Here is a 27,829-nt window from a genome sequence, read left to right as displayed (position 1 = left end):
TCTTGGCCAGGAAGAAAGTGAATTGGGCAGCGTGTCCTTTCCCGGAGGATTCAAGTGGGCATCGTGGGACCCTGTGCCCTGCCCACAAACATCTGTACCATGCCTTCTTCTTTGGACTTTAACACCACGGTGCACAAGTGTTTCTGACATCCCAGAGGTCATCTCAGCAGTGTGCGAGAATCTCCTTGTTTTCTAGAAGCTGGGGCAGTTTGAACCTCCAGCTTGTTCAGGATCCACCTTAAGTTCATCTGGGCACTTGCCACAGTGCACGTTCTCCACCCTGACCACGGAGGGATGGCGTGGTTCTCTAGTTAGTTGGTAGAACAGTCGTAATCACAGCTAACCATGATAATAGCAATGAGAATTCTCACGTATTGAATACCTACCACGTGTCACAGAAGCTGCTAGGCTGTTTATATACATCAGTGTTTTCCAATCATTTTTAGAAATTATTGCTCCCCTAAGGGGCCTTTTTAGATGTGTTTTTCTTAATATCCCTGCCATGAAATTTTAATACCACAGATATATTGTGTATTTGTTTAGGTACTATATGTATGTAGGTACCATCTGTACTTTATATGTAAAAAGAGTGAGATTTTTTTCACCCTCTCCCCCAAGAGCCAATTTTCACTCCCTTGGGGGCGATATTACCCCCATTGAGAATGAATGATATATACATGTTTTTTTTCTTGCCTCAGTCACTCATCAAGTAATTTTTAAACTGTTTGCTCAATCCCTGAACTTTTTACACAACTATTGACCCCAGCGAAAGAAACCTTGATTCAGCAGTAACAGCACACACTCATTTTGAGGGAAGACTGCATTTTCTACATAGAGTCCAGCCCCCAGGTCAAGCCTGGACAGACTGCAGCTTGATGAAGTCCTGTGGTCTCTCTCAATGCACACTAGTTTCTTTGTGACCTCCTCCCTCAGGACCTTGAATGGGATGCTGGACATTCCTCATGAGAAACCTGAGGAGGATACTAAAGAGACAGCCACAGTTTTCCTATGGCCTGCTGCCAAGGAGGGCCCAGCTGTTGGGGTAAGATTTTGTAGAATTTTTTTGTATATATATATACATATACTGCAATCTCTGAAGTTTCAAATGTTGTCTTAGTTTTCTGTAGTGTTAGAGGGCTAGAAAATGTGGAAATGAGGGAAGGTAGAGGCAGAAGGGTGGGTGAGAGAGAGAAGAGAGGAGGAAGGTGGAGGGATGGAGGTGGGAAGAGAGCAAGAAAATGGGAGGGAGAGAATGTGTAATGGAAAGAGCAAGGGCCTTGGAATTAGACAACTGGCTTGGTTACTTTGTGACCTTCGGAAATTACTTAAACACTCTAGGTTACTAATAACACTTGTTTGTCAAGGTCTCAGTTTGTATGTGCAATATCTGGCATATTTAAGGTGCTCAATTGTGTAAGTATTATCACATACACATATTGGTAATGAAAGGAATTAGAATCAAATAAATTTGCCAGTCAAGTTCTCTTATCTTAGAAAAGGCTTATGCCTTTGTGATCTATAGGCTCAGTCACAAGGCATTCTGGGACCTCAGGAGCAAAGGCTGATGGAGAGGACCCTGTGGAGTCTCTAAGGGGCCCAATAAATAGCATTCCTTTTCCCCAATTTTTGAACCAACTGAGAAATAAGACAAAGGAGTCAGCAGATGGAGACCAATGTCTGGCCCTCATTACTGATCAATGCTAATTTACAGAACATAGCTTCTATCTTTGGGCAAGTGGAGTTCTTGACATCGAGCTCCAGAATTTGACCAGCTTACTCATCAGCCTCAGGCAACACCACAACATGGTAGACTTTCCCATGTGGTGAAAGATGCCCCATGTGGATAACTCCTAAGAAAAGGAACAAAGACAGGAGGTAGGCTGTGCATGACTTCTTCCTCCTTCCAAACTCACCAGCCAAGTCAGTTCACCTCCCGAGGGGAGGGATGTGTAAGAGAGCAGACGAGGCCAAGTGTGTTATGCTAACGGATGCTCCTCCACCTGGACAAGATAAATGGAGAGGGGGTTGCTTGTGAGCTTCCCACCCTCCCACCTGCTCAAAGTCAGTAACGGGAGACGAGCGGAACTCGGAGAATTTAATGAGACTGTAGCACTGGCCCTGGAGTGAGAGAAAGGGCCACTGCTGTGTGCTTTGAAATGTTTAACAATTAGCTCTCTGGAAAACAAAATATATCAATTTATAAATTTTACTGACACAAAGAGTGTGTTGCACGCAATTTACAGATAATAATAAAATATACAATTCTCTTTATTTTCAATTCCGTATAGCCAATTGATTCTCACTGAATGCTTTCACTGATTTTTGCTGAATTCTTGTATCCACAGTCAACCTATGGTTGCAATTCAACCATGACTTGACAAGTGGGATAATTTCCACTGTCCGGATAACAATAGATGTAAATAACTCATGAGCACAGACAATAGTAAAATGTAGTAAGATTATTAAGAAGTGATGAGTTTTGAGTATAGATGACCTTTGTTTTTAATGTAAATTAATTGTAAGTTTATATAAATTTTAATAATGGCTGTGTTTAAACTTGTAACAAGCCTGAAAAATTACTAATCAGCACACCACTGAGGGCCATCCTACAGTCCTAATTATGTTTTTTACAGGTGTGGCAAATTACAGTTCAGTCCCCATCTAAGGCGATATTTGGGTGCCACACCGGGAGTGAGGGGTGGCCTGGCTGCAGGGATCTCCAGGCAGGAAGAGTGGCATCCACCAGGGGGCAGTGTGGTTCCAGGCGGTCCCTTATGTAGGGAGCCAGGAGAGCCTGTGGTTACTAGAAGGGTAAGATGAGGGCCACATGTTGGGGCAGAAGGCTGACACTCAGGGCTTCTCTCTGGGTGTTGACCAGGGGAGCAGGCAGGAAACCAAAACAGAGTCTGTCGGAGGTGCTGTTGGAGAAGGGGTCAGGGGAGAAGCGCCCAGCTCCTTGCACCCATCTGGCTCCTGGACACGGCAACCAGGCCCATTCCAGACCCCACTCTCTGGTAGGGCGAAGAGTCACTCTGGACAGAGGGTGAACTTGGGCTCAGGAGTCTGAGTGGGGCAGAACTCAATCACCCGAATTGGGCTCGGGGCCTGTAGTTGAGAGGGCCAGGGAAGGGAGACCAGCACTGCAGCAAAGCAGAATTTTCTAGTCAGTGAAACACAATGGAGCCCTGGAGAACACAAGCAGGATCACAAAAATCCAGTTTCCATACTGCTCTCTTTCCGGCACACAGGAGCGGTGGCTGAGTTTTTCAGCAGGAACAAGTTACTTGGCACAACACCCCCATCAACAGAGGCTCCGAGAATATAAGTACTTTCTCGTTAATTTCTCCTAATTCCGTTTTGTATGCTTACTGTCACTTTCTGGAAGGCCCACTTCAGGCTTCAATGCCTCTTTTAGGAGTTTGAAAGTGTAATGTCTTGGTGACTTTTTCCCTATCTGAGGTAAATCTAGCCACCTTAACAGAGCAAAAGCAAAACTGGGACCAGGGAAAATCACATTTTCTTACTGATTTAGGCAAAAGTACCCCTCAAATTTTGTAAACTATGCAAATCATTTATATAAAATAACGGTGTGTTTGTTTCTCTACACTCACCTATTCGGAAATTGAGTCTACTCTCTTGTTTTATTGATGAAGCTCTAGCTTTTGATTGAAACTTGAAAGCTCAGGATTTCAAAAGAGTTGTGCTCATCCCTTTGCTTGCTTCAGGCTTGAATTGTTCCCAGGCCAGAGGATAAAAGTCCATTCATAACTGATGTATGGGCCTTAGGTGAATAGAAGGTCAAGAAGTTTAGTTTGAGACAATGTGTGACTTCATCTTCCATTGTTATTTTTAACAGTTTATGAACAAACTCCGTGTATATTAGCAATAATGGGAAAACAGCAAATTTTGGATCATTAATGTCTAGCGTAAGTTAGTTCAAGTTGCTAAATATTTATTACAAAAAATATATCTATGTTTAAAAACTGTCATTTCATAAAAAAGAGTAAAAAAGATATCTAAAATAAATTAATAAATAAGATCACAGTAGGCATATTGTTTTATAACTTAAAAACTTTTTTCAGTGCATAATTTTAAACACGTGCATAGAGAGTAGTGTGTAATGAACCCTTAAACTTCCTTAATCTTGTTTCATCTATAGCCATACTCACAACCCCATCAGCATAGCATTTCATCTCTAAATATAGAACTTAAAAAAAATAATTGTATACTATTATCACATTTAAAAAATAATTATAAAAAATTCCATAGTATCATTCAATAACTAGTTATTGTTCACATTTCCTCAGTTTTCATGTGTGTGTGCGCACCCACATGTGTGCACGCTTGGACTTACAAAGGCAATACAATACATTCCATTTGTTTAATACATCTCTTAAGTCTCTTCCTATTTTTTTTACAATAGATTTATTAAAGATAATTTTTTTACTTAATATATCACAAATATTTCCCCATTATTCTTAAAGGTGTCCTGATATTCCATAGCTTATTTCCATCATTCTCTATGGTTGAATAATTGATTGTTTCCAGTATTTTCCCAATATTCCATCTATTGCACTAACACCCAAATACATTAGTCTTTTGACACTTGCTTTATTGTTTCTTTAAGAAAAATTGATAGATACAGAGTTGCTGGTTGAAGGAATTCATTTCTCTCTCTCCCAGTGCTTTTTCCAATGGTTTGCTTTACTCCTAAAGTAAAGATACGAACTTGCTTTTGAATTTGATTTAAATTTAAACTCTCCAAAAATTGAGGATTCCTACAATAAATATTGAAACCATTTTTTACTATACCAGTAGGGCTCAGGATCTGGTAAACAGTGTCTCCCATTACAGAAAGGTCAGGGAAAAATTTATGGCAAGATGACTATACAGGTGTTCACAGTCAAAGAGCAGGTTAAACTGGAAGGTGTCCTGTGTCCTCAATGACCCACTTCTCTGGCTTGATGAGTCACTTTAGTTTGAACTGGAATGTCACCCTCGTTTATGTGAGTGATAGAAAACCCTGAGCATGTAAATAGAATGATTTGGACAATGTATTCTTTCCTTCTTTGTTAGCTGTGCTCAAACTGTAAGGTTATAGGAAAGTGTTGTCCCTGGGAGGAAATGTGAGGAGTTGTTCTGCCACAGGGTAGGATTTCATGACTTCCTTTGAAAGCGCTCAGGAATTCAGTGTGGGATTGGATGAAGGGAAGGTGGTGGCAGTAAAGAAAAAACAAGATCAGCCATGAGTTGATAATTTCTGAAGCTAGGTGATGGCTACATGGTAGTTCATTCTGCCATTCTCCCTAATTTGGGATACGTGTGAACATTCGTGTTCATAATAAAAATTTAGAAAGTCGCTCAGAGCAATATAGCCAATCCATGACTGTTTGCCCCTGGGTGGTTCTTTGGGGTTCCAAGTATGGCCCCTGAAGCAAGCATGAATGAACGAGATTTCATGATACATTATTGTAATGGGGTGTTTTGAAAGTAATAACAAGTCCATGGAGAGATTTCAAATGATATTCCACGCAAGCATGTGCCGCCATTCACTTTTATTTCATGCAATGAATGAATCACATAGGAATATTTTACAACGGAAATCGTAACCCCTTGTCAATGATGCTGGAGGATTCTGCCTTCTATCCTTTGTCAAAGAGACCACTCTTACATTGCAGCCTTAAACAAAAACTTCACAGTCAGGAAATTCTACTTTTGTGTAGAAAACACCTATGGTGTACCAAATTGGGATTCATGAGATAACACTGACCTTTTTTTTTTTTTAACTTCTTTAGAAAGTCAAGGCTGCCCGAGCATCTCATACATAGTAGGCCATCACCTAGAATGGCTCTAGAAAATCAGGTGTCTGACATTTTAATTTTAGAATTAATTGCATGTCCTGGTGGAATAAATTTTTGGTATAAAGAATGCTTACATTAGTTATTCAGATATTTGGCGTATTAGATTCCTCCTCATAGTTGGCTAAGGACTAGACATTGAAAATGCAAATTAAGGGGCCAGCCCAGTGGCGCAGGAGTTAAATGCGGGCGTTCCGCTTCAGCGGCCCAGGGTTCGCTGGTTCGGATCCCAGGTGCAGATATGGCACTGCTTGGCAAACTATGCTGTGGCAGGCGTCCCACATATAAAGTAAAGGGAGATTGGCATGGATGTTAGCTCAGGGCCAGTCTTCCTCAGCAAAAAGAGGAGGATTGGCAGCAGTTAGCTCAGAGCTAATCTTCCTCAAAAAAAAAAAAAGAAAAGAAAAGAAAATGCAAATTCAAATCCTTAACTGGCCTCAGTGGTGATTCTCTGACATATAGAGAAGAGAAGAAGTTTCGATTTACGAGTCAGAAACCACTAGCAAGCAGGTGGCTGATTTTTTGTGTCTCCATACCCTGACAATGAAACTGGAAAGCTATAACCCTGAGTGAGCATAAATTAGATCTTGATTATAAAAGACCTCATTTCATAAAATAATAAAGATTTTATCCCTTCAAAGCATTCCTCATTTTACACGTAAGGAAACAAAGCATGGACGAGGATTATAAACTCAAGGTTAGGTTGAAATCATAGTTTGTTCCCATTTGATTACATAAAGTGGCAAAACCTCAAATTCATCCTGGAAAATTTCATCTTTCATCAGATAAGAGAACATTTTATATTCTCTGTGAAAAAGTGCTTTATATTCTGTCTGCCATCAACAGCTGCTTGTTTCTCACTAATACCAAAGTACACAGTATCGTTTCCATTTAGAGTTTGTCTAGAACCGAGTTACAGTACGATGATGAACAGAAGCGGTCTTGTATCAGTGAGAGCCTGTCTACACATCTCTTCCCAACTCCGCATTTTGTCACATCACGTGACTGGCTTGAAATCAGACATGGTGGGAGTATTGGCACCCCAGAAATTGGCAAACATTTCAACCAGGACTTCTTTTAAATTTGGAGAGCCAGTTTGCCAGCACACCAATTGTTACACTATAGATACTTCATAGTCGAGGCTTTGATATTTACAGTTTCAACCTATTTCCGAGTGACCATGAGGGCTCCTTCCCTTCTCCTAAGGCCCTGATCAAGGCCGCAGTCCTTAGCACGGTTCTGCATGGTCTGGTCCTTGCCCACTTCTTAACCTTCATCTTATGCCATCCTTGTACTTGCTCACTCTTCTGCAGACCCACAGACCTGCTTTCATTCCTTTGAAAACCTCTTGCTCCTTTCTATCACTTGGACTTTTTACAGTTTTCTCTGTGCCCCAACCCACCTGCTCCTAGTTAACACTTCTGTGTCGTTCAGTTCATAGCCTGAATTTCCACTTCCTCAGGGAAACATTCCATGACTCCAAGTCCGGGTCAGGTACTGGGGTTAAAAGCTTTCCTCACACTCTAAACCTCAGCTTTGTAAACTGTTCACAGTTTGTAACTCTATGCCTGTCCATGATTGTTTGGTTCAGGGCCAGTTCCTTTGCTGGTCAGTGACTCTCATGGGAGGTGAACTGTGTCTATTTTTTCTCCATGTGCCTTCTCTCCTAACTGGTAGGCATAGGCCTTTTTTTTCTTTTTGGTGAGGAAGATTGGCCCTGAGCTAACATCTGTTGCCAATCTTCCTCTTTTTGCTTGAGGAAAATTGTCTCTGAGCTAACATCTGTGCCAATCTTTCTCTATTTTGTGTATGTGGGATGCCCCCGCCCCTCAACACACACCATGGTTTGATGAGTGGTATGTAGGTCCACACTCGGTTATCCGAACCCGTGAACCTTGGGCCACCGAAGTGGAGCACGGGAACTTAACCACTACACCACCAGGCCGGCATAGGGCCTTTTAAAAATATGTATTTAGAAAATAGTCCAAAGATTCATAAAAATGTAGAGAATAGTATAATAAACACCTGTGTACTTATCAATGAGCTTTGACAAATCTCAACATTTTGCCAGAGTTGTTTCACATATTTTTAAAGAACAAAAACATTGGCATTCTAATTAAAACTTATGAATTCCTCTCAGTCTCATAGCCCTCCTCTCCTCTCTGGAGAAAACCCTTATCCTGAAGGTGCTGTGTATCCCTCCTCCATAAGAACAAGCCATAATTTGCTTGGGAAGGCCCATCTACATGCATATTTAGAAAAGATATTACTCATCTTTGCCAGCATATATGGGGTCTGGAAGTGAGTAAAAGACCCTTACTAATGAGAATTGATGAATGACATGCTCCTTAGAAAGAGAATTGATGCCCTATTTGGTTCAGGATTTCCCAATATGCAGTGTAAGTCATTCATTTTATACTCTGTTTTAAAAATCTTTTATAATTTGTTTAAAGTTGTCTAAGTTCTGATATTGGCTTGATTTTTAGGCATTTTAAGCTCTGTTAACATAAGATGACAAAGAGGGAGTGTCATGTAGTGGTGAAGAGCGTGGACAACTGGGGTGAAGTCTTTCATCAGTTAACTGTATGATCTAGTGCATCACGGGATCACTGGGAACTTGTTAGAAATGCACATTCCTGGCTGCTGCCCCAGACCCACTGAATCAGAAACTCAAGGGTAGGGCCCAGCAATCTGTTTTAACAGGCCCTCCAGATAATTCTGGTGCATTCTAAAGTTTGAGAGCATCTGTTCCAGGGCAAGGAATTTAAGCCCTCTAAGCCTGTTTACTTATCTGCAAAATAGAAATAATAATAATAATATTTATGACATAGGATCTTTGTGAGGATTAAATATTAGTTAACATTTATTGAGCACCTCTCCCAGTGCCAGACACTTAGCACTCCCCATATTTTATCTTAATTAATCCTTTAATTAACTTCATCACAAATAAACAGAGATTAGAAAAGTACCTGGCACGTAGTGAGCACTCAATAATTGTTAGCGTTATATTATTATTATCATCACCTTTTTGAGTTGTAAAGGTGAAATGAGATGACATAAGGGCTTAACGCAATAGCTAATACATAGCATATGCTTGACAAGTATTAACTATTTGCATATAAAGGTATTTGTCTAATGGATAAACGTTATTTGCGTGGGTCTTTATGGGAAGTGGGATCTAGTCTAAAAAGATAACTGATAGGGAATTCCCAATGGAAAAAAAGGCTATTATAGAAAAAATTTTGCAGATCACATTTCAACATTTCTTTCTCTGATTTGTCATAAGTCAAGAAGCCAAAGGGAGCTCTTTGAACGAATTGGGAGGGCCAAGAAGGTAATTAACTACTCTCTAATTAAGCTGGTAATAGCTGCCCTCTATTGGAGAGATCAAAAGACAGAGAAACACTGCCTGCGAGGACTTTGAAGACAGGCTGCTCTCAGGGACGACAGCCTTGAAGCTTTGGCCTCATGAAGTAGCTCCGAGAGCTGTCTGCTGTGGTCTGAGAGAAAGAAGAGCAAGGTCCAGGTGGATGGAGAACAGCTGAAAATTCGTCAGCAAAGTGTTCACTTGTATTTGGGTATTGGGATTTGTTTTAACATCTTGCTCTGAATTGTGTCTTCTAAAATAAAAAAGTCAGTAGTGATTGCTTTGCAGTTTTATATAAAGAATTCCTGTCTATTGGAAAGGACTGTTGTGTGGGAAAGTGTGCTGGACCTTGTCTGCTGTGAACGGGAAACCACGCAGTTGAAGCCTTTCTTATTGGAACTCTCTTCGCCAGCGATGAGGACCACTGCCTCTTTGTGTGCCCAAAACACTGTTGGCTTCTTCTCTCATGGCACCTGCTAGACATGGAAGGGCTGGTTGTTTTTCTTGGCCCAGACGTACTGTCTGATAGTGCGAGCTACATTTGTCATTTTAAGTTTTCTTCAATAGACACTTTCAAAAAGTAAAAAGGAACAGGGGGAATTAATTTTAATAGTATGTTTTATTTTATCGATACCAATATATCCTGAATATTATCACTTTGATATATAATTTATACGTCAATATATAAATGAGCCAGCCCTGGTGGTCTAGTGGTTAAGATTTGGGGCGAGAGCCGTGACCTGGGTTCATTTCCCAGTTGGGGAACCACACCACCCATCTGTCAGTTGTCAGACTGTGGCGGCTGCATGTTGCTATGATGCTGAAAGCTATGCCACCAGTGTTTCAGATACCAGCAGGATCGCCCATGGTGGACAGGTTTCAGCAGAGCTTCCGGACTAAGACAGACTAGGAAGAAGGTCCTGGCCACTCGTTTCTGAAAACATTGGCCATGAAAACCCTGAGAATAGCAGCAGATTATGGTCTGATACAATGTTGGGAGATGAGAGGATGGCGCAAAACGACCAGGCAGGGTTCTGCTGTGCTGTCCACAGAGTTGCTAGGAGTTGGAATTGACTTGATGGCACTAACAACAACACTTAATGAGATATTTTACAGTTTTTTGGGAGTACTAATTCTTTGAAATCCGGTGTGAATTTTACACTTACGGCACATCACAGTTTGGATTAGCCACACTTTGAGCACTCACTAACCACAGGTGGCTAGGGGCTCTTGTCTTGGACAGTGCAAGGCTAGAGGATGAGCAACTCGAAGGCAGCATCTAATCTATCTCTGTACCCACAGTGCTTTGTGCGATGCCCCAGAGCAATGAAGCGTAAATGCTGTTCCGTGAGTAAATGTGGCGTGCAGAATTCTAGGGGATCACCACCAATGATCCTTGCCATTGTATAATCCCTTTCTCTTTGAGTGTGGGTGGGAAACATGAGTATGATGACATATTAGTCTCTCGAGGATGAGACATTATATGGCTAAAGAGAGATTATCTTGGGTGGGCCTGCTCTAATTAGGCGAGTCCTTTAAGGGCAGTGAGTTTTCTCTGAATGGTAGCAAAGGAAGAAATCAGAGAAAAACATTCCTGCTGGCCTGGAAGACAGCCTACAGCTATGTGGTGAGCTGCCCATGGAAAGGAGCAGCCTCTGGAAGCTGAGACTGGTCTCCAACCAACAAACTAGCAAGAAAACAGGGACCTCAGTCCTACAACCACAAAAAACTGAATTCTACCAACGATTAGTGAGCTTGTAAGAGGACCTGGAGCCTCAGAGGAGGACTGCTGCTGACACTTTGACTTCAGCCTTGTGAGACCCTAAGTAGACAACCCGGGCATGCAGTGCCCAGATTTCAGACCTACAGAACTGTGAGCTAATACAGGGATGTTGTTTAAGCCAGTAAATGTGTTGTAATTTATTATGCAGCAATAGAAAACTAATACAGTAAATGTCCTAATTCAGCAACCATCATCCAGCTGGCAGCACTGTCTCAAAACTTTAGGCATAGTCCCTAAGAGGAAACAGTGACCTCTGAGCATTAGATTTGAAAATCAAACCAATACCATCATGGCAACCTATTTATCCTAATTGTGCCAGAGTATCCACAATCTGGGGTGTTGAAATTATTCTCTCTTTCTCAGTGCCATTTGCATCAGAGGGAAGAGATTAGTGACAGGCAAAAAACAAAACAAAAAACCAACGATGAAAAAAACAAAACCTCTGGAAATAAGTTTGATATACTCATCTTGTAAAGGAATGCCTATTGATTAAACAGAGACAAATACGAGAAAAAATAGTAGTGACAATAGTAAGGATAGCTCACATTTGTTGGGTATGACCCCTCTGCCAGGCATATCACCCATTGCCTTATTGTATCTTTGCCACAGCCCTGGAAGGCAGATACTGCTATTATCTTCATTTTACGGATGTGGAAACTAAGCATAAAAGGTAGGAGGAGATTTAGCTGCATAACCAGGCAATAAGGGTAATTAGGAAGAAGAGGAGATATTTTTGGATGAAGCACTCTCCAGAACAGATTAGCTTGACTCTCAGATGCAGTCTTTCTCTTGTGTAACAGGAAGTTCTATTTTCTCTCTTAACAGGTTCTCTTTATGCTCCTTTCCTCTATAAGAAGATGCGTTTCCCAAGTGGTCATCAACCTCTGCATTCAGTCCTTCTACTTGCTCCTTTGGAGAAGTCACTGAATCCTGTGACTTCCAATAATATCTCTGGTCCTGGCTCTGAAAGGTACATCTTGAACCCTGTTGTTCTGAGCTCCAGCCCTTCAGGGACATTTCCATTTGGATGTCTCACTATCGTCTCAAGTTCAGCTTGTTCAAAGTGGAGTTCATTATGATGCCCTGAAAATCATCTCTCCTCTCCAATACCCGAACCCTGCCAACAATTCTGTAATCACTGGCCAGTCCACAAGACTCCAAACCCCAAAGACTGTTCAACCCTTTCTCATCTCCACTCCCTTTAGCCAGTCAACTGCTAAAAGTATCTTTCCAGAATGTGTACTCAACCATTCCTACTATATTCTCCAACCTCTTGAGCCCTTTTGTCCATTGACCTTTACTTCCTTCCTTTTCCAGCTTTGACTCCATGGTGGATCAACTCAATCACTTTCGCCAGAGCCCAAATCCCCTTGCTGCTCTCTTTTTCAGCCTTCCTATCTGACGTAACTTGAGCTCCACCATCTTCTTTCTCTTCAACTGGGAGGGTGAGCAGTACTGAAAAAACTGCACACAGGGAAGACAAAGTTAAAACAGAACCCTCTCTTCCAGTTTTCAATGAGGCCCCAAGACACAGGATGCCAAATACTATCACATTCCAGAGCAAATTATTGGCCCACCTATCCATGACTTCTACATAGGGAGGATGAAAACAAGTTTTATGGTCTGTGTGTTTCACTTACTGTGAGCTGTGAATTATTCCTGTCATTGCCTCCCTCCTTACCCCCGTAGCCATGTGGGAGCTTCGTAGGCATCTTTGATAGGTGTCTTTTGAAGCTTGGGGGACACACACAGGCATTATACTCATGCCTAGAGAAAAAGTCTTTAATGAGAGGATGGCTGAAGTAGGCTGTGTCAGCACAGCAGAGCACTGCAGTTAGGAAATAACCACATTCTGGCCTATGCCAGGCCGAAGCTGCATTTTTTCCAGATGTGAAACCCATAGCAGGAATGTGAATCTGGGTGGTTTAAAAAGGAATCCTGGCCCAGAGGGCTTCCTGCAATTGATGAGGTGTCCTCAGCCAAAAGGGGTTGGAGATTCCACTAGATGGAGAAGCAGAGGGGGATTGTGGGTGGCTGATTTGAGGAGAGACACTGCCCGAGACAAAGGAATTCCAGCGGAAGGGTCCAGCAGGGGAGTGTCTGAGGGGGCCCCAGATGCTCGGATGAGAGAATAAATGTCAGCTTTAAACATCAGCTGGAGCTGGAGGGGAGCTACCCCAGCTTATATCTGTGTGGTCAAATAAGGCCTTCCTTCCTCTTACCTTCCTGCTCTCTCTGCTCCCAATGGGAGGACCCATTGGTAGACAAGAGGTGGGAGAATAGAATGAGGGTCAAGAGAAAGTAGCATTAATGGGAAACAGAGATCAACACCCCATTCCCCACTGCCGGCTCTTTGGTCTAAAGCATGTCCAAGCTTGCAATGCAGTTTGGAGTTTTATTACAATAGTTCTGGGTGTATTAGTTTATAAACTGAGGCTGTGATTTGGGGATGAAGTGGCCAGAGGGCATTTTATTATCTGAGATGACCAGAGGACATTTTATTATCTGAGATGATCAGAGAATCAGGAGACCTTCCATATAATTCATCTGAAGGGTGGGAAGAACTGGCCCAAAGGAGAAGATTCAAATAGGCAGTTGCAGGTGAAGAATAAAATTCTTTTCTCTTTGCATCCTAGGAGTCCAGCTTGCTCAATGAATCATTCAATTAGTATCATTAGAAATAATCTAATCCACAGCTGAGTCTCAACCGTCAGGCCGTGGCAATAGAACATTTTTCTGGTGGACACACTCTCCTATTCTCTGCAAAGTTGCCTGGAACCTCTCTGCCTTCTTCGATCCTTGAACTTCACACTGCCCTGCTACCCTCAGATGATCTTGCTCAGTCTTTGTAGAGAAAGTAGCACCCATCAGATGGGAGTAAACTCCATTTCTTCTGCATCACCAAGTGGAGCTTAGAGCTATACTTACAGTATTGTTAATGAACACATACATCGTAAATATGTAAGAGTATTAATTGTTAATTAACACATACGTTGTAAGTATGTAAAGGATAATTCCACTATTTGACAACAGTATATTCTCTTAGGCAGGTGGACTATTTCCTCCACGATCGTATTTTCAATATTGGTTTGCTTATGATCTCATTTTCATATAATGTAAAAATAAACTTTTAGCTCCATTTGAAATCTGGAAACTTTTCCTGTTTATATTAAAAATCTACGAGAGGATCTAAAGTCAGGTTTTAATTTACATGTATTGCATTCTGCAAAGTATGTTCACAAGATTGCCATTTGTATGATAAGTATTTCACAATATTGGAAATAGGGCATTTAGTGCCTCTGCTATTACCCTCAGAGAGCTTTTCCAGTCTCAATTCTCTTATTCCATCTAATTACAATTTCATTTTAAAAGCAGTCGGGAGCATATGTACCCTGAGCATTTAAAAATGTTACACTTAATGTATCGAATGAATTTTAATTCCAATATAACTAACCAAAATAATTGAAAAACTGAGTTGCTAATGGAAGCAAGCTTGTCTATAAAAGTAATTTACATTATCTAAAAGAATTCTAAGTTCATTATAGAAAATTTGAAAATCACGGGAAAGTAGAAGGAATAAAATGAAAATCACCCATAATCACACCACTACTTCCTTACCCATTCTTGAGATCTTCCAGTCTTTTCTATTTTTCAAACTTTTTATAATAATGCACACACATTTTAAAATCTTGCTGTTTTCCCACTGAACATTATTTTCAGGCCATCTTTTTTCTGTGCTATTTAATACTCTCTAACAATCTAGTTTTGGTGACTCTATTTCTATTGTATTCCATTATATTGTAATCTGTCATAATTTATTATATTGTAATGCATATTGTACATAATATAATATATAATCTGGTCCTGTTATAATTTATTTAACAATTTTCAGCATCTTATTTTTAGAAATAGAAAAATCTAGTACACACTTGGCTTCTGGCAGGTATTCAGTTTTGGTATTTCCACTCCACCAGCAAGAACCTTAGCTTAAACTTTTGCCAAATTGCAGACTTTATAGTCCGTAAACTGTTGTAGTCCAATTTTAAATTCAGCAAAAATAAAAAGGCTACCAAACTCTTTAGGTTTCTGAAATTACAGTCTCCGTTCATGGTCTCTCTTTTCCCCCTTCCCTTTCCTTCTGAATCCTTGTTATCTAGATTTCCCCCCTGTTGTATTCTTTTTACTCCTTCTTCTGTCTCTCTTCAACATGGAGTTCATTTTTATTGGATTTTTCCTTCTAAACGCTCATTGTATAAAAAGTCAGATATTGCATATAAGACTTGTAGGCCTGACATTTGCCTGCATGTTATACATTTACCTGCCTATCAAGGGTGAAACCATCTAGTGAGAGATTCATATGTACCAAATTCATCACACTGATGTATAAAACCAGAATGTCGGCTTTTAAATTTACCCAGTGAGCAATGGAGTTGTCATGTGGTCTCAAATGCTCTAATATGACTAACACATTCTCTTACTGAAGATAGACCTTCAAGGAAAGCCAAATCATAAGCAGAAGTTTGCTTAATAAAAATGAAATCAGAGCAAGGGGGTTGGGATTAGACATTGAGAGTGTTCGGCGGCAACAGGCTAAGGCAGCCTTACATATGCATTATTATAATTAAGGTTAGAGGTGGGGTTAGCATTAGGCTGAGGGACAGAAATTGTGACTCTGAGAAATTCATCAAGGAAAGGAGTGCCATCTTGAAGTGCCTTTTGCGAAACAGCCACCTGACCTTCTTATTACCTCTTTCTGCCTACTGTGCATGGTGCACACTTCTGTTAGAAACTTCTGCCTTCGTGACTTGCTTCTTTCTTCACTCTCCCTCCTTCCTCCTGGTCACTCATGGCTCCTGCTTTCTTGGTCCTCCTCCTATGTCTAATTGCTCTTTCTCTGTCTTCTCTCCACGCTGACTCCTAGTTCTGGCATCTCTGGAGTAACGTGTCTGTACACATTCTGCTCTGGGCCCTGGGGTAGTCATTGATGTGGCTCCTGATAGCAGCACTCCTCTTTCCAGAGGCATGGTTGGATGACACGTCCTGCCTTCCTCGTGGTTGAGTGGGGCTTTGAATTATAAGCAGAGCAACGTCTGTCACTTCTGGGCTAGAGCATTTAATTGCCAGTATGAGACCCTTCTGTCCTCCTGCTACAGAGACCACCAATGTTCCAGGTAGGCGCTTGCTCATCAGTCCAAATCCCAGAATGAGATGACGTGGAACAGAATTCCTAGTCACCCCTTGATGTAAAGAATGGATGAGAAAGAACCCTTTGATGTACTAAGTCACTGAGATTTTGGGCTTGTTTGTTCTGTAGCATAATCTGACTCTATCCTGACTGAAACAGCCTTCTTTTTCTTTTTTTCCTCAAACTCTTCACCATATCCTCTGAGGAGTTTATCTAAGATTATGGTTTTAACTTTACATTCTTATCAGATGAATTCCAAATCTACTGAACTCAACTGAATTGATCCCCGGAGCTCGGGTTCCAGTTTTCTCGTTATCTTGTGACACTTTCACTGCTCACAGGAACCTCCACCTGAGTGTTCTGAAGGGATCTCAAATTCACCATGCCCCCAGACAAACTGATCTTCTTTCCCTCAATGGCTTCTTCTCCTCTATTGTAAGTTTCAGCGAATGTTACTATCTTCCCTGATTCACTCAGCTTTGGAACCTCGGACATGTGCAAATTTCTTCTTCATGAGTGAATGGGGCCAGCTTTATCAAGGGAAGGTTCAAATGGCAGAGAGAGGAAGTTCAAAACAAGGTTCAGGAACCAAAGACACGATAGAGTTGTATCCATTCAAGTCCCTAAAAATCATCTCTCTTAAATTTTTCATAGTGTAAAAGAATGAGATTCTCATTCCTTTCCAGACTGTGTGAGTTGACCTTCTCCTCCATTGGTTTAATGAAAGCAAAAGTGGTCATCTTCTCCATCAGCCATCTAAAAAGATGAGATTATTCTTTCATTCCTTTCCTTTCCTTTATTTTTCATTAAAAAGACACTTCTAACACCATGATGACAGTGTGTGTTAAGCATACTAGCCACTGCAGGCTCCAGACACCATGGTGGACTTTGTGATCATTGCCTTCTTGTCTCCATTACGTAGTTAATGAGGAGTTGGCATTTAGCCCCTGAATGCAGCCAAGAAAGGGAAATCAAGGCTGCTGCTCTGATGGTGAGGTAATATCAAATCTGTGGTCCCTGAACCCAACGTCTCCTCCCCAGGTTCATTATTTGTGTCTGCAGTTTTATGGGAATTGCAGATCTGGAAGGCTGCCACTCCAAATGTCACCAGGCTGCTTATTTATTCATCAAACCAAGCCCATGATCTAATTGTTCCTCCAATCATCAGCGAAAGAGGACAGAGTGATGAAATCAGTCTTTGGCTATGTTGCAGGAATTAGGAATATATTTGGGATTGGCTGCCATAGTTGCGATTTAGTTTATAATCACAAGAGGAGAACAGGGAATTGAGAGTAAAGCACTCTCTGAAGAACAGAGGTTCCCTGGGAACAATCTATGCTGGTCCTTCCCTTTGCTAAGGCACTTCCTCAATATCTCTGTAGGCTGAGAAGCGAGGCCATTTCTCTGGTAAGAAGGGGCTGGTGGATATGCCATACTAAGCACTTACAGAGGCAAAGACTAATATTTTGCGGGAGCCTATGTATAAGGTCCAAGCTTCAGAACCAAGCATTTGGAGGTATGTGGGGTGGGATTGAAGGAGATTAAATCAAGATCATGCTGCTAGCGTTGCTATAGAGAAGATGGAGCCATTCTCATCCCTAATTCTTCGTGACTAATTCTGCAATTTTAAGCTTGAATGGCAATACTTCTGAGAACTAACATGAAGAAGGGACTGGAGTTGGGTCAGACTTTCTGTTCATTATGTGATTTTCACTCAATCTCTCCATTTGATTGTAGTGCCTCCCTCTATTTGCAGGTGTGTCTGCTGTTCCCAAGACCAGAACACCTCTGCACAGCATGTCCAGGGGGGCACCTCTGATGTTCCACTGGGGAAGGATTGTGGCTGCCTGACCACAAAGGGCTGGCGAGGGGACTTGGGAGATTGCTCACTCCTTACGAGACAGGAATCAGCCTAACGAGACAGGGCCATCTGCAAGGCCCCTGGCCTAACAAGATAAGGCCCCTAACCAATTGGCAAGCTGGGAGAATCAGATAGAGCCCACCAAGATCCACATTCTACAGCCTCTGGACGTTCCTGGGCTTATGCATGCTTCCTAGCACCCAGGAGTCCACTGAAGGTGACCCTAATCTTATTAACATAGTAAAAATCACACCTGGGGTGGAGAGTTAGCACACTAATCATATGTGCATCACACATAGTAGCATGCTACGTGACAGCACAGGCACAAGCACACCCCCACCTCTACAGGCCATGATAAGGCACTCCTCCCCAACCTTTGCCTAATAAAAGACCCACAGTCCCGCTCCCTAACGAGCTGGGCACCTGCCCCTTTCCTTTCCTCACCGGCTCCCTTGTGCCTCTCTTAGGCACAAGCTAATAAACTTTTACTTTTCTGCTCCTGTTTGTTGTCTCCCTTGATTTCCATCCTGGGGGACAATAAGAACCCAATGTGCTGGTAACACATAGACTTGCAATCACTTGTTCTGCTTTCAAACCCATTCAGCATTTCTGCCTTTGGGGGCACCTGGCATCCTCAATTCCTGAGACTTCCTGGGAATTCGGAGGCATGAACGGGTTTGCTTCTGGTTGACTCTTCCTCCCTTACCCCTTTTCCCTCCCCTCCTTGGGTTTTCATTTTCAAAATATTGTGCCTGTCTATAATCTGTTGTCGTCTCCTTTTCCCTTTTCTTTGCTCCTGTGGGTTCATGTTTTATTTTTTCTTTTAATTTTCACTGTCATTTTAGAGGCCAATTTTGTGTAAAATCTTTTCTGTTTACTGGAAGTCTATCCATTTATTCTTTTTTCCAGAGCACTTCTGAATGTTTCTTGACCCCAACAGGTATTCGATACAAATCGAAGCAGTTATAATGTGATAAAATGGCTTCCCTGACCCAAGGGGAGAAAAGGCAGGGATTAAAATTACCCTGCGTGAAGATTTCTGAAAACAACAGATTATGCAATATTTATCCAGATTTCTTCCTCTGCATTCATTCAAAACCCAATGAGCACTCGGCTCAGATTGAGGTGCTGGGACGTGGACAAAATGATTATGAATCTCAGAGCCTCTCCTGGTGAGCTTCTTTTGTGTTTCTTCATATGACACATGGTAGCTCAATCACTAATGGAAGTTGACCTTTTGCTATAGGCTGGAGTGACGGAGAGGAGTGACAGTCTTTTTATAGTGAGAAAACAGCTGTGCCGTCATTGCATTTGCCAGGAGAGAGAGGAAAAATTGTCAGGGGTTCCCGTTTGTCATTGGCAAGAACAGTGAGATCCTGGGGCAGCACAAATTATTCCAGAGGTGCAGGCTCCTCTGTCCATTTCCAAGAATTGGCTTAGCTTTATCCACAAAGACTCTGATGGAAGGTCTGAAATTCCTCTTTAGACTGGCCAAAGCGTGGCCTTTTACACAGAACATTTCATGATGCCAACAGATACTTTCCAGAGAGGAACTGGGAATTAAGCTGAGCTCTGGTTGCAGATGATTCTTTTTCATGCCTAGCTACCCAAACAAAGAGAGGGAGCCAGAAGCCAAATCTGCAAGTGAACACACACAATGGAATGGGTGCATGGGAATGCGCAGGGCTCCGCCTGATTCAACCGCTGCCAGAGCGTCAGGGGGCAATTGCTCTACGCCTCCCTGTCTTGTACTTTGGCAGCTCTCTCGTCACCACCCTCACTGTCCCCTTCCCCATGTCCTCAAATCCATTCGCTCTGTTGTTTGGAAGATGCCCAACTCACACAGATTGGCAGCGCTGTAATTGGTGTTTTACTTCCCTCTGCCTCTTTTCTCTCTGCGTTTGATCATTCTGATAACGACAGCTTATTTTCTCTCCCTTTACCATCGGAAAACAAAAAGAAACTCTTGAAAGAGTTGTGGAGTTCTATTTGAGTTTTCTGATGTACGGCTTTGGGAAATAAAATTCACATTTTAAAATGTTTTCCCACTTCTGTTCCCCTCATCCTCCCCCCTCCCCCAGACAGTCAACACTGATGAGAAACATTAATGCTGGGAATTGATTTTCCCCTCAGAAGGTGTTGTGACTACAGTGGCGACATCCTTGAGAGCTGACATGTCAAAATGTTGATGTTCTCATTTCAGATCATCATCATTGTCATCATAATTGGTGCCTCCATTTGCTAGACTCTGTTTATTTATACGCATTTTGTTTCAAGTGCTGTTTCTTAGGATAATATTCACAAGGGTTTGGGGCTCCTGCAATGAAAAGTGTTATATAAACTGAAATGCTTACCCCCTGGCAGAAGGTAATCTCCATTGCACACACCACGTGGCTGTAACGGCTCACATTTGCACAGTGTTTTGTAGTTCAGAAAGTATTTTTGTGCATATTGTTTCATGTCATCCCCCTGATAATGCTGTGAAGCACACATAAGGGATGGTTGGTTCCACCAATCATCCTACTTTGCCACACCACCGGGCACGTGTGCGTCTGTACCTGGCGTGCCGCTAGCTTTCACAGGTGTTACTGTGCAACTCCATAGGAGCTATGTCCCCAGTGGCTCAGTCTCAGAGAAGAGTGAGATTTACAGAGGTGCAAATAAGCACCAAACAATTAGAGGAGTTCTTTTATTTTCTCATGTCTCCTCAGCAGGAAAATGGGACAAGTAATGAATTACAGGATCTCTTTGGCAGAGTGGGGGAGAGGGGAAATCTGTGGATACTGCAACATTAATAAAATTGATTCCATCACGACTATATAAACATTTCCAGTTAAGGGCACATATAATTAGGGCAAGAGCTATAATACGAACTGAGTGTGTAGTGTGCTTTACCATAGATTAGGAAATGACTCCTCGTGAGTGGCAGTAATGCAGTTAGGCCAGTGGCAAAAAATAAAAAGCTGGTTGTTTACTGGGACATTCACAACCTGTGAACTGAGGTTTTCCGAGAGCGGTCAAGGCAGCAAACAGTCCCTCTGGAAGAGCATCCTTCTAGAAGTACTGTACTAATCGTGGGTGCGATTCGATTCCTTCCGCGGACTTGCCTAGAAGTCTAGTTCTTGAAGGAATGCCGTAAAGGCAGAACTGTTAATAAACGCAGCTGTAGATGGCCACATAAGGCTGTGGAGAAAACCCAGGCTTCTGAGAAGAGCACAGGTCTTGGACAAGCTAGAGCTAAGCTGGACCCTAGATCCTCTGTGTACCAGTTTTGCGACCTTGGGCAAACCTGGATTTTGGCGAGCCTCGGTTTCTCCACATGAAGATCCACGCGTTAGAAACGCCTCCTTTACAAAATAGTTGTGAGGATCAAGTGGGATCAAGTGTGTGCCGTGCACAGCATGTAGCCGCAGCTCCAGAAATGGTGGCCCTTCCTGTTGTGGCTTTGATGTTATTTCTCTTCTCCACGGAACCGAAACATCTTAGGGTCAGAGACTCAGTTCAACTCCTTTTTCTGTTCCCTTGACACCCCAAGTTACAACGGCTCTCAGAAAGGCTTTAATTTGGCTGCACTTAATCTTTATTTATCACAGCCTTGCTTCCAGCTCATCTGCTGATTGATAAATTGGCTGTACTGGATGAGTTTGAGAAAGGACTGTTTACAAAGCACTGTTTTGGCTGATGACACCACAGCTGACACTTGGTCCGGAATCTGCTTTGTGTGAATGATTGTAAACAGGAATCAACTTTTCATTTCTTATGCAACGAAGGAGCAAGGATTATAGCTTTCTCTGTTACACATTGTAAATCGCTTAAATGTCGCTCACCTGTGAGTTCTGGAATCATACTTAAGGAATGTGGGGGCAATGAACACACTTTCCAGAATCTGAAGCATTCCTTTTTCTTTCCGTTATACTCACCATGGGATCCCTAATGATAAGGGACCCACCTCTATGGTGTCAACTGGCCATCCTCCTTCTGCACACAAGTCATCTCACATCAATAGACTCAGAAGAAAGAGCTACAACAGACTTGAGTGTGAGCTGGTATATTGGTTAAAAACTTCTTGTTAGAAAACAGAAATCTGAACAAATCAGCACAGGCAAAATAGAAACTGATTAGTTCACGTGACTTGGAAATCCAGGGTTGCTGCTGGCATCCAACGCCAGGCTATCAACTGTGATGGAAAAGAGGTATTCTGATTACTCAGACAGAAGCCTCCGAGGGAGGACTCCATGCGGACCTGCATTTTAGGAGTAGCAAAGAAAATTGAACAATTGCACATCATATTTTATCATTTACTACAAGGATCAGGTGGTAACTGATATTACTTCTGTTTTGTTTTCTGCTTTTCTCTTCCATTCCCTCCTTTTTTGGTGGTCTGGGTATAGATCCTTAAATATGCTGTTTTCTGTTTCTACTTTACTAGTCATGGCTCCCCTAACATCACATGCCCATCTTTGAACCATCCTCTAGGACAGAGAAATGAACATGTTGATTGGTTAGCCTGGGCCACGTGACCGCTCGAGTTGGGAGAAGGGCAGCATCATTATTCACAGTTCCAGTGTAGTAGGACTACAAGAACTGGGGAGGATGCAGGGGAGACAGCAACGTATGTCTACTACACCCATCCCTGTGTTGTGCCTTTTCTGTTAAGAAATGTCATTGTTGTGACTAGGCTGATTCCTTCTGGCTCCAGTTCAGTCCCTTTCCTCTTCTGCCAGAAGAGCTGGTAGGAATCTTTTCATGATTCTCCCTCAATAAAAGGCAATAGTTAAACCTTTAAAGGTTCCTGAGAAGTTACGTTGTTTCACAGCCTTTTCAAATTTAGCAATGAGGAAAACAGTCTTCATTTCTCTTAAGTTTTCCTGGGCAGAATTTCTAAAACTTTTGTCATCTTCGTAGATCTGATAGACACTTTTGTTTCTTTCTTGCCTTTTTCTAGTTCAGGATTCCAAATGGAGCTGATGTGAAGGATACACTGTAGTGTATTGGTAAAAGAATATGAATTCCTATGTCAACTGACTTGTCTTCAAATCCCACTTCAAGGACTGGACCAGCAATGCTTAGGGAAATGCAAGTAAAAATGCTGGGTTTTTTCCTTTAGCATATTGGCAAAAAGTCAAATATTGGTGTAATACACACTTGTTTTCTTTTTCCTGCCCTGCATCAGTTCCTTCTGTTCCATGGCAACAATATCACGTACATTTTGCGTCAAGTCCTATCTGAATCCACATCTACTATTGGACTGCTCAGTTATATGAGCCAATAACTTCCCATTTTAGTTTAAACCACTTTGGGTCAGTTACCTATTACTTGAAACTGAATTGCAACTCTCACAACTGGTAATTTCCCTTTCCTGGGAAGGTATGAGGAAGGTTTCAGCCAGGCACCTGGTGGCAGACCCCTTCACGCAACACCAGTTGCATCAGTAGGATCTATCGCTTTTTTCAGGAAGCCTCTTGTACTAAGTCTTTTGCAGAGACTGTGGAGGGCCCCCACATTGAAGGCTGTCTGATGAATGGGACTCAATGTAGGGCGAGAGTAGATCTGAGCAGTGCGAGAGATGTACTGTATCAGACACATTGTGTGTGCCGCTTCACATCGCATCTTCTCAGCCAGCATTTGACTCCAGCCACTGTTGTAGCAACGAGCTTTGTGCAAATATATTCTGACAGTGCCTCACTTCATCTGCATTATGGTTTCCTGCACTGGGAATTCTCTAATGCTGTGCTGTGAGATGGCTGTGGAAACCCACTCAGGCATGCGCAACCTAAAAGGGCAGGGAGTTAAAGCCCAATGGGGCATCCCTTTCTAATGGGGGATGAGAGCTGGTGGATAAATGAGGCATATTCTCCATGGCTCCTCAGAAGGTCTTAGTGGGTCATGCCCTAGTAACACAGCAGTGACCAACTTGATAATATACTCTTGTATTGCCCTTCCCTCTTGGCCTCACTTTCCTGGATCATTTCCCAAATAAACTGCTTGCATGCAAGCCCTTGTCTCAGGCTCTATTTCTGAAGCAGAAGCCAGAATCATCACAATTCTAATGAGATCCCCAAATTCATTCCAAGTTTCCTCAAGTCTCACCTGCATAAATAGGAACAATAGAGCTTAGAGTGGGTCATAACCAAAATATCTTGGCTATTGCTCCAAACTGCATGAGTCTGCAAACACTGATCTCAAATTCTTCCTCTCTGGCTTACGCAGTTAACATCCACCAACTGAAAGGCCCTCAGTGGTCATGCCGGTGGTCCTGTCACTGATGTCAGGGCCCTGGGAGACAACGCTGATGTCTGTGCTCTCTAAGTGATACCCAAGACTCTCTAGCTCCCAAGCAGCTGTGCGCTCCCCTGGATCTGCTCAGTGTTGGATCCATACAGCCATAATGAGAAGATCCCTTCCCTAGTCTGAGTTACACTTCATTTCCAAGGTCCAGTGCACTGGGAGCAATATCCTCATGTCTCCTTTTGATTCTGCCTGAGGCCAGAGAGACCAGACCTAGTTCATGGGCTGGGCCAGGGAGTGAGATGCAAACCAGATCCCAAATCCTTCATTTCATCTTCATCTCTCTCAGATGCTTTTCAGACCATCTCCACTAACTTCCTTCCAAATAGCCCCAAAATGCAGAAAGCCCCTTCCTCAGTGGTTATTCACTGTGGCCTGTCACTTTGTTTGCCTCATCAGGAGGGTCTGAAACTCAGCAATGGATATATCTTAAGCTCTAATGGAATCCTGCCACTTTTCCTCCCACAGTATTATCCTGAGAAAGGGAACTTCATAACTAAAACACCAGCGTTAAAGTAGAGTGGAATGTCAACAAAATCCTTCTTGTTATATAATGTGGTTCCGAACGTGACTTATGGATTTCCAGGCTTCACTAGCCTCTGATTACCAAATAAGGTCATATTTCCTTTTATGATCTAAAGTAAAATGACCCTAAGTCCCCACCCTTTGAAGATCCTTCTTCTGCCAAGTTTTTCTCACCAACTGAATTCTGGGAGTCAAGAGAACACTCTCACGCTCTACGTATCTGTTCTGCCAGTTGTGTTTTTCAGCCATTCACCCCCAAAGTGACCTGCTTCTCCAGGATCTCCTGCTCTCCACGTAGATTTGCAAGTGCAGAAGGGGTCTATGAACTGGATTTGATCAATTTGGTAATCACAGCTCTTAGGGTTTTTTTTAAAGATAACACTAGTCACCCAAAGGAGTTTGAGGTGGGTGACAGTTTGCCCCTCCCCCATAACCTAGCCACCATGTTCTATTGAAAGCACGTCTCAGACCAAATTCCATCACGTGAGCAGACGTTTGCTAAACACACATTCACTAGCGAGCAGACGCAAAACAGCTGTCTATTCTGGAAGCTTGAGGGAGTCGAAGCCTGTGTCTGGCCTTCTGGATGGTCTGATGAACATCTTGCATGAACTTCTGTTCATGGGAGATAAGAGCCAAGACTGCAGAGGTAGGATTCTGACACTCTTTCAGTCAATATCAGACAAGGATACTCCACATCGAAGGACACACGCCAGTGATGCATACAGAGCCTTTTAGCAACCAAGTCTCCCTAGGGTTATAGGCTACTGGGCTCTCTGGATTCTGACACCCTGATTGTGTGAGGGTAGAGATATTTTAGCCAGTCCACATATTAATAATACCTTTTTTGGGGCTGGCAAGGTGGCATATTGGTTAAGTTTGTATGCTCTACTTCGGTGGCCTGGGGTCCACAGGTTCAGATCCTGGGCACAGACCTACACACTGCTCATCAAGCTATGCTGTGGCATCCCACATACAAAATAGAGGAAGACTGGCACAGATGTTAGCTCAACAATGATCTTCCTCAAACAAAAAGAAGAAGATTGGCAACAGGTATTAGCTCAGGGCCAATCTTCCCCACCAAAGGAAAAAAAAAACCCACCTTTTTTTTAGCATTCTTAGAAACATTTTTTATGTGTTCTTTTTAAAAATTTTTTATTGAAATATATTTGACAAAGAATACTTTTAATTTCACTAATAAAAGCCCATTTCTGACATTTGTTATGCTGATCAACAGGACACCATTTTTCACAATAGAAACCCATTTTGACATTCTATGTGCAAATTAGCAAAGGCTTGACTATTGATTGAAATATAGATGGCAGAAACACTGGTGGATGGACTGCTGATGACGATGCCAGCTGACCACCCCAGCTGTCCCTAGAGTAAAAGCTGAAACGAACTGGTACATATGTCTTATGTCACTGTCTATATTGAAGTGTTTTAGAATAAATTACGATTATTACCATATGTCCTCAAACCTCAAACCTCAAAGTCCCTAATCTCTTGGATTCCAAAGATTGATCACTGGGCTCAGATAAAGCAACCACAATAGTGGGATGTTTTTCAACCTCCAAATTGTGACCCATATACAGGTCATCAGATGAGTTCAATGAGCCACAACCAACATTAAAAACAATGACATAGAATATATAGAAATATCAGTGTTACACATAATAAGGATAAGTATTGCTTCATGAAACTTTTATTTGTGTTAGATATTTGTGGCATGTGTTACTGCAATACTGTGTAAAACATAAAATATCGGGGCCGGCCCCGTGGCCGAATGGTTAAGTTTGCACAGTCTGCTTCGGCGGCCCGGGGTTTCGCCAGTTCGAATCCTGGGCGCGGACATGGCACCACTCATCAGGCCATGTTGAGGTAGCGTCCCGTATGCCACAACTAGAAGGATCCACAACTAAGGACATATACAACTATATACTGGGGGGATTTGGGGATAAAAAGCAGAAAAAGAAAAAGAAGATTGGCAACAGTTGTTAGCTCAGGTGCCAATCTTTAAAAAAAACAGAAACAAAAACATAAAATATCTTTTTTTAAAACTGTGTATCAAAAAAGTTGCAAAGACATTTCACAATGTTGGTGTTATCTACTCCTTAAATACCACTTCAATACCAGCGGTCCTGCTCTGGATTCACGTTTAGGCAAAGCATTTCTCACCTTCCTCAAGGGCAGGGTTCTGGCTGAAGATACCCCACTGACATCACTGAGCAGCATCCTTGGCGTCTTACTCTGCAGCATCAGCATTCAGACTTACGGTGACTTCATCGCTATCACCAAGGACAGTGGGTGGGTACTTGCTTTATGTTTATGTAACCACAGGGCCAGTCCTGGTAATTTTCCAAAAACAGAAGGAATCTGTTCCAAAGATTCTGAGAGCTTTCTCAGCCTCCCAAAACTAAAAAGTGCCAGCAACTTCCCCAACGGCAATTCCAGCAGAGAAAAAAAGAGCTTCTGTCTTTACTAGGGACCAGCATCCCTGCCTCACACATAGTCTGCATTCTGAGCTCATAGCCTAAACCAGATGTTTTCTTTTATATCAAATAAATTGAAAAGAAGCGTTGAAGTTTTCCTGACGATTGCACTGCCTCCTTCTTTGCTTGCAAACGGTGACTTGTGTAGAGGAAAAATCTGTCATATGCAACCGAGTTCTGTCAAGTGTTTTTAAGAACTCTTTTGTTGAAAGGTAGTGCTCCCCCAGCAGCGATTTTTTAACTTTCGACAGCATTTTTATCAGCTAAGACATCAACGCTCCATGATCCTGCGGAAGAATTGAAAATTGAGTTTCCAGGAATGAATATGTCTACATGACTCTGAACTTAAACCAGTTTTTGCTTAGTAATATAATAAGAATGTACGGTATTGGCTGCTACCATTAAAGTATAAATATATGTACAGATATATGTGCATTAAAAAACAGCTGAAGAATATTATGTGTTTAAAG

The 27,829-nt window shown here is 42.2% G+C and overlaps 1 long non-coding RNA gene across 2 annotated transcripts; it reads left to right on the top strand.

The window, feature by feature from the left end:
* The first annotated feature begins 779 nt into the window (after positions 1 to 779).
* On the top strand, positions 780 to 24,049 carry LOC139079704 (uncharacterized). 2 transcript variants are annotated; one of them, XR_011533561.1, is made up of 3 exons: positions 780 to 1,042; positions 11,834 to 11,978; positions 23,000 to 24,049. It is a non-coding gene; the product is annotated as an uncharacterized lncRNA (long non-coding RNA). The 2 variants fall into 2 exon arrangements; XR_011533562.1 differs by lacking the exon at positions 23,000 to 24,049 and adding an exon at positions 17,950 to 18,556 and having other exon boundaries at positions 788 to 1,042.
* Positions 24,050 to 27,829: the final 3,780 nt, after the last annotated feature.

Source organism: Equus przewalskii, chromosome 26 (assembly GCF_037783145.1).
Source record: "Equus przewalskii isolate Varuska chromosome 26, EquPr2, whole genome shotgun sequence".
NCBI lineage: Eukaryota > Metazoa > Chordata > Mammalia > Perissodactyla > Equidae > Equus > Equus przewalskii.
The sequence above is the reverse complement of the archived record's forward strand: the minus strand, read 5'-3'. Positions and strand labels throughout refer to the sequence as shown.